This window comes from Arachis duranensis, chromosome 1, assembly GCF_000817695.3.
Source record: "Arachis duranensis cultivar V14167 chromosome 1, aradu.V14167.gnm2.J7QH, whole genome shotgun sequence".
Taxonomy (NCBI): Eukaryota; Viridiplantae; Streptophyta; class Magnoliopsida; order Fabales; family Fabaceae; genus Arachis; species Arachis duranensis.
The window spans coordinates 96,237,712-96,244,191 of record NC_029772.3 but is presented as its reverse complement, the minus strand read 5'-3'; the positions used below and the strand labels follow the sequence as shown (position 1 = coordinate 96,244,191).

At 33.8% G+C, this 6,480-nt stretch overlaps 1 long non-coding RNA gene across 4 annotated transcripts; it reads right to left on the bottom strand.

Annotated features, from left to right (window-relative positions):
• Positions 1-1,165: 1,165 nt before the first annotated feature.
• On the bottom strand, positions 1,166-3,883 carry LOC107464958 (uncharacterized). Of its 4 annotated transcripts, none has more exons than XR_008001941.1 (4): positions 3,681-3,883; positions 3,216-3,346; positions 2,212-2,961; positions 1,166-1,916 (listed from the first exon to the last, which is right to left on the bottom strand). It is a non-coding gene; the product is annotated as an uncharacterized LOC107464958 (long non-coding RNA). The 4 variants fall into 4 exon arrangements; XR_008001942.1 differs by lacking the exon at positions 3,216-3,346 and having other exon boundaries at positions 1,169-1,916; positions 2,212-2,358; positions 2,442-2,961; positions 3,681-3,876; XR_008001943.1 differs by lacking the exon at positions 3,216-3,346 and having other exon boundaries at positions 1,167-1,916; positions 2,212-2,937; positions 3,681-3,880.
• Between the last annotated feature and the right edge of the window lie 2,597 nt (positions 3,884-6,480).

Here is a 6,480-nt window from a genome sequence, read left to right as displayed (position 1 = left end):
TCCTTCTGAAACCATCTACACTCACATTTTCAACGTCTCTTTCCTAACTTTTTTTTGTATGGAATTTCTAAAAAATATTTTTTAGGTGAGTACTATTGTTACTTTTAGAACACTAAAATAAATATAATACAGATCCTAGACATGGAGTGCTGATCAGTTTCTAGTATTGAGTGGTGTTTGCATCTCCCTGATTATTATCAGTGCTGTTTTAATTCATCATATTCTATATGTAATCGATGTGGTGGTGAATTAAATTGACTTTCGGCAAGGAAAGATTCGGACTGCGTCAAGCAGAGACTTGATGGTCAGAGAACCGGGATAAGGTATACAAAAGGTACAATGTTCATAGTAGTGCAGTCAAGTCTTCCAACCAAGCAGGGGCACCGCATAGGACAGAAGGTGCTGGTTCTATTGAGGGACACCGCACAAGGATTCTGTTTAAGAGCAAACTATAAAAAATATTGGTTTTATTTTATAGTGTTAGTTTGAATCACACTTTTGTTTCTTATAAAGGTTGATAATGCTCCCGTGAATCGCACTCTTCTGTCTATCATTTAATTATTTTTCCTTTATAATATCCCATTTTTATATGGAGGGAGGAGGATCCAACGTGGAAGTAACATGGAAGCATTTTTTATATTCTTTCTTTTGCTTCTTTTCTTTTAACTTTTTCTAATCCAAATATGTATAGCAAGAGCCATTTTACTGCGTGATAAGAGCTAAACACGAGCTCATCTCTCTTTTTTGGTTTTCAATAATTTTTGCTTCTCTCTTTGATTCGGTGCCTATCAAGAAAGATTGTTTCTCGATTGCAAAAATGTAAATATATTAGTTTTAAAAATATTAAAATTTAAAATTTTATTTAAAAATGAAGAAGATAAATTTAAAATTTTAAGAGTAAAATTTTACTTCGGTCTTTAACCATTTACGGGACATAGTGTAATTAGTGAATAGATCATTATTATCTAAATTTCAAATAATTTTGTACTTATAGTTGTAAAATATATATTATACAGTTTATTTTTTTACTTTAAAAAAGATGAGTTCATCATAAAAAAAATTTAAAAAAATAAGGTAAATAAAACTGATGATTTTTAGTTTTATCCAGAATTATAAGTAAGTTTTTAATAGGATAATGTAAAAGTGATACACAATGAGAGAGATAAAAAATAATCATACAAATAATTGATCTATCTTAAGTTATATAATACAATATACTTCATACAAATAATCATATAAAACTACAGAATACAACATCAATCATAAAATAAAGTAACACAATTATTATTCACTTGAGGGAGGAGGAAGAGGCAAGACTTTTTTAGAAATATTCTAATATTGCATCACTGTCGTGCACATATCATAGCATATTGGTCTATGCTGCAAGGATTCGCAAAGTCTTTGGATAACAGCTTATATGCACTCTGGTTGTAATATTTAAGACAGAATTCATCATTGTTGACATTGAGCCTACAATCATCCATTTTCCTTTAAAAGAAAATAGAACTGAAGTATAATCTAGCCCGTAGGTACATTCATAGAACTGAAGTATATCTCATGAAAAGTAAGAAAAGGCTCAAAGTGGTCGCAGCCTCGCAGGAATAATCTAAGCCCGTAGGTACATTCATAGGTTGAGGGATACGTTACCTACAATCAAATCATAACCAAACTTAGTATAAAAAAGGCTCAAAGTTTGACAATAATGTCAATTTGCTTATATAACTGGAATATACAAGTATCAATATATAGGAAGCAAATTTTATCATAAGTGCTGATAAGTTGTCCTTGTGAGTTTCTGCGGCCTTTCTCAACTCTGCAATGTTAATGTTACCCTTGGGGTTGTTGCACATCATAGTTTCCTAATGCACATCATACGTTTGATGCTTTAATTCTAGTTATGCAATTGCCTAAGACAGCTGCATGAAATGAACCATTAGTTGACACGCATTCCTTTTGATATCATCTTTGAACTTTCTACTATTAAGCATTACTTCATACAGACTAATTTATAATAATAGAACAGAAGTAAGCATTATGCCATTCTAATCACTTTACTCTATCTAAAGTACAAAAACCACCAACCAGGAGACAATGATATCATATTTGATCTACTTTCTGAGAAGAAACTAATGCCATCTCAACAGATTTATTATGACAGCAAAATTAACAGACTGAAATTCGAGACAGAGCAGATGGTGAGAATTTAATTACCTTTGATTTTTGAGTAATGTTCAATGACATCATCAACAAGACCATCAAAACTAGGGATATAGCCATGGAGGCCTTGTGAAAGGCCAAATCCAGGATAATCCATAGCAAAGACCCCGTATCCAGCTAATGCTATCTTCCTAGCTATGCCTGAAAATAATCCCATGACACGTTTGAGTTGCTAATTCACAACATTACTGCTCTAGTTAATTGCAGATACATGTTACTAATACCAGGAACATGCCTTCAAAGAAAAAAGTGCAGATGTCTCCATATCCATCACAGAAAAATACTGTTGCTTTTGGCTTGGATGCCTCAGGAAGCCAACTCTTACAGAATATTTCAATGCCCCTTGAATTCACCTCGTATGACTGTTACATTGCATATCAGATAACCATCAATCATCTGATGACAATAACAAACTTCGTAGAATCTGCAATCTTCTGCAATTTAGCATCAACGCCAGGTAGCTGCTGCTTCATGCTGCAAAACAATAACTTACCCTCTGTCCTCTTCTTTCTCTTCCTCTGGATACCAATTACTTCCTTCAATTCTACACCGTTCCAAACAATAACTTATCCTCTTTCTTTCTTCGTATTGGCAATGTAAAATAATTAATAACAAAGTCATTTGTCCCTGCACTTCTGAAAAATATAGCGTTCTTCATATGATCTTCTGTTTACCAAGAATCCTCTCCAACCTATTTTTGTATTCTTTTAAATGTTCCAACTGTTTTCGAATTGAAATTACATTCTGCAATTAATAGAGAGACCAATGCAAATTCAGAAAAATTAACCAATCTATGTATACTTAATACTTCTATCCATCTATATCTATACATAAAAAGGATTTAGGTAAGTAATTTTGTACAAAAATATTTTTAACCAAATTGACAAATTAAAGCTAGGCATGAAACATATATTTGAGGGAAAAAAAAGAAATTATAACCATTTCAGGCATGTGATAAATAAGATGTAGATAAAGAAAGAGAGTAGTGTTATAGATACACTGAGAGTTGGTGTAAGTGTGTCATAACCAGAACCATCAGAGGCAAAGTTGACTCCTGTGATGAGTTCTTGATTTGTGAGATTTGGATCCAAATATGGTGGTAAAAACTCTTTAAGCCCTAAATACGAAGCTGTGCATAATAATAATGTCATATCACTATAGCAAGCTAGCTAGCTAGTAAGAAATCAAATTTAATATGCACATACAGAATCAATCAAATTAAGGTTGTTACCAATAAATAAGAAGAAACAACACATATGAACCAGAAAAATAGAATCACTGATAAACAATTGAAACAAAGTTTCCTTTAACATATATCAAACACAAATTGAAATTAAACTTCATTCAAATTTACCAAAAACTTACCATAGAAAAAGCAATAAAACAAAATAAACTAAATAGAATCTGAGTTTGGAAAGAAGTAAGAAAATATATATATACAAGAGATAGGGTGAAAATGTTACCTGATAGAAAGCTGGGGAAGCGGGTTGTGCGGCGGCGGGGAAGCGGGTTGCGCGACGGCAGGGAAGTGGGTTGCGCGGCACAGTAGAAGCGGAAGCAAGTTGCGAGGCAGCCGCAGAAGCGGGTTACATGGCGAAGATGAGCGGATGAGAGAGACGGCAGAGGAAGAGGAAGAGACCATGTCAATCACTATTGAAAGAGGGCAAAACCCTATCAGAGCAAATAGTTTACAACGTTGAATTTGTGATCAAAATTAAAAAGGGAAGAGTGTAAAACTTAATAAATACAGAGGTTAATTTCTAATTTTTGGTTTTTTCAAAAAAAAAACGGGGTTCAATTTATAATTATTTTGAAGTGGGTTAATGATACTCCCATATAAAATATGGAGCAAGGAATCCGTTGCCGGAGAAGTATAAATAGAAGACTCTATTATTAATATAATTAGTTCAATAATAATTTATATATATATAATAATATTATATGTTGTAATGTGTATATATATACAAAGATAGAAAGAAGTATTAAAAATAAAGAGAGAGAGAATTGCATTTGTTTATTGTTACTATCTCAATATAATAAAGATGGTTAATATTGCTATTAATATTATATGTAAAGAGTAATAGAAAATAGAATTTAAAATACTTATAAAATAAAAGAAGAGAAAGAATTGTAATAGTAATATAAGGAGAAGGGTATTTGATTGCAACATAAAAGGAAATCGATTTCTTATTATTTGGTTGTGTTGCTGTTGTTTTTGTGTGTGTTTCTTACTGAGGTTTAACCTCTATTTATACATGCAATGAGGTTTATTTTTCCATGTATCATTAAATGCAAGAGTTTTGGTAACATAGCATTTCAGCATGGAAAATATGAGCCACTCATGGTCATTCATTTCATACTTATCGTAACACTCCCCCTTGAATAACCATTTAGGATTATGCCTCGTTAAAACCTTACTAAAGAAAACACAATGGGAAAAACTTTAGTGAAGGAAAAAGAGTACAAAAATCCTTTGTGATGGGGACTACCTCATTAAAAACCTTGTCGAGGAAAACCCAATGGGAAAAACACCTGACCAAGGAAAAAAGAGTACAGTCTCCCCCTCTTGCCGACATCATTTAATGTCTCGAAATCGGCGCATCCCAATCTCATGTACCAATCTTTCAAAGGAGGATTTTGGGAGTGACTTTGTGAATAAATCTGCCAAATTGTCATTTGAGCGAATCTGTTGGACATCAATTGTCCCTTGATTTTGAAGGTCATGGGTGAAGAAGAATTTGGGAGAAATATACTTTGTTCTATCACCTTTGATGTATCCACCCTTAAGTTGAGCAATGCATTGCTGTATTATCTTCAAACAGGACAGTTGGAGCTATCTTATGATTAATTAGTCCACATGATGATAGAATATATTGAATCAGACTCCTCAGCCAAAAACACTCGCGACTAGCTTCATGAATCGCCAGTATTTCAGCATGATTAGAGGATGTTGCAGCAATCGTCTGTTTCGTGGACCTCCAAGATATAGCTGTACCACCATATGTGAACAGGTATCCTATTTGAGACCTCCCTTTATGTGGATCAGACAAGTATCCAGCATCTGCATAGCCAACTAGTTGTGACTTGGATCCATAGGGATATAGCAATCCCATATCAACCGTCCCATGAAGATATCAAAAGATTTGTTTGATTCCACTCCAATGTCTTCTGGTTGGATAGGAACTATATCTTGCTAGTAAATTCACAACAAATGATATATCGGGTCGCGTATTATTAGCAAGATACATTAGTGTCCCAATGGCACTAAGATATGGTACTTCAGGACCAAGGATATCCTCATTTTCTTCTTTAGGACGGAATTGATCCTTTTTCACATCCAAAGATCTTACGATCATTGGGGTACTTAATGGATGTGACTTATCCATATAAAATCTCTTCAAGATCTTTTCTGTGTATGTTGTTTGATGAATAAAGATCCCGTCTTTTATATGCTTGATCTACAGGCCGAGACAAAATTTAGTCTTTCCAAGATCTTTCATCTCAAACTCTTCTTTTAGAGTTTTTATAATTGTTGGAATCTCTTCAGGAGTCCCAATGATATTTAAATCATCAACGTACACAGCAATTATAATGAACCCAGATGTAGTTTTCTTTATGAAAACACATGGGCAGATGTCATCATTCTTGAAACCGTTTTTGGCCAGATACTCAGTAAGACGGTTATACCACATTCGTCCAAATTGCTTTAGACCATATAAAGATCTTTGCAATTTGACTGAGTATAACCCTTGCGAATATTCCTTGGATGGTTTAGATATCTTTAGTCCTTCAGGGACTTTCATGTAGATATCCCGATCTAATGAGCCGTATAAATAGGCTGTTACCACATCCATTAAATGCATATGCAGTTCATGATATGCAGATAAACTGACCAAATAACGCAATGTTATCGCATCCACTACAGGGGAATACGTTTCTTCATAATCTATACCGGGCCTTTGTAAAAAACCTTGTGCCACAAGTCGGGCTTTATAGCGCACAACTTCATTTTTCTCATTTCGTTTTCTCACAAATACCCATTTGTATCCAACAGGTTTTATATCTGCAGGTGTACGGACTACAGGTCCAAAGACTTCACGTTTTGTAAGTGAGTCTAATTCAGCCTTCATGGCTGCTTCCCATTTTGGCCAATCATTTTTTTGTCGACATTCTTCAACTGATCTTGGCTCAAGATCCTTACTTTCATGCATGATATCTAATGCCACATTATATGCAAATATTTCATTGACAATTGTCTTATTT